This window comes from Bison bison, unplaced genomic scaffold (assembly GCF_000754665.1).
Source record: "Bison bison bison isolate TAMUID 2011002044 unplaced genomic scaffold, Bison_UMD1.0 scf7180017864495, whole genome shotgun sequence".
NCBI lineage: Eukaryota > Metazoa > Chordata > Mammalia > Artiodactyla > Bovidae > Bison > Bison bison.
In genome coordinates, this window is record NW_011495054.1 from 4,444,162 (window position 1) to 4,444,816 (window position 655).

A 655-nucleotide genomic window follows, 5' to 3' on the forward strand; every position below is an offset into this window, starting at 1 on the left:
TAGGGGTGGGGGGGGGGCACTGGAAGACAGCTCCACCTGCGCGTTCGCGCCCCCTGGTGGTCAACCTCGATGATCACGGTCAGCTTTTCTAGGAAGAGATGGGAGCGGTCCGGACATGGCCAGCCCAGGGCCAGACCCCCACCTCTTCTTTCCTTTGACATTTACTTTGAGCCCGGGGGTCCAGGCCAGATTCAAACACTTGCCCATCCTGCCCTCCCGCTTGGGCAAGGCGCCAAGATTTCTGGGCTCTGGCCCACAGACCACCCTCCGTGCCCAGGTCCTTGGAGGCTGGGCGGTCAGGATGTACAGTATTATACTTTTTTGGAAGTTGAACGCTTCTAGTTTCCTTATTTTGTATAAAGAAGAAACAAATAAAGTATGTTTTTGTGTTTACTGTTTATTTATTGTACACTAGTTATCTGGGGTTGGACATTTTTATATTTTTAAGAGGAGGGTGGGCAGAGTGGGGGAGGGGAGCCAGAAAGAGGTTTACCTAAAAAAAAAAAAAAGCAAAAAAAAAACCCACAAAAAAAATCAACTTTTTAAAAAAGAAAGATTAATAAAAAATTCTTTTTTCCCTCCATGCTGTGTGGTTTTCTTTTTTCTTTTTCTTTTTTTTTCCTTTTTGCCTCTGTCTTCAGTCACTCTGAATTAA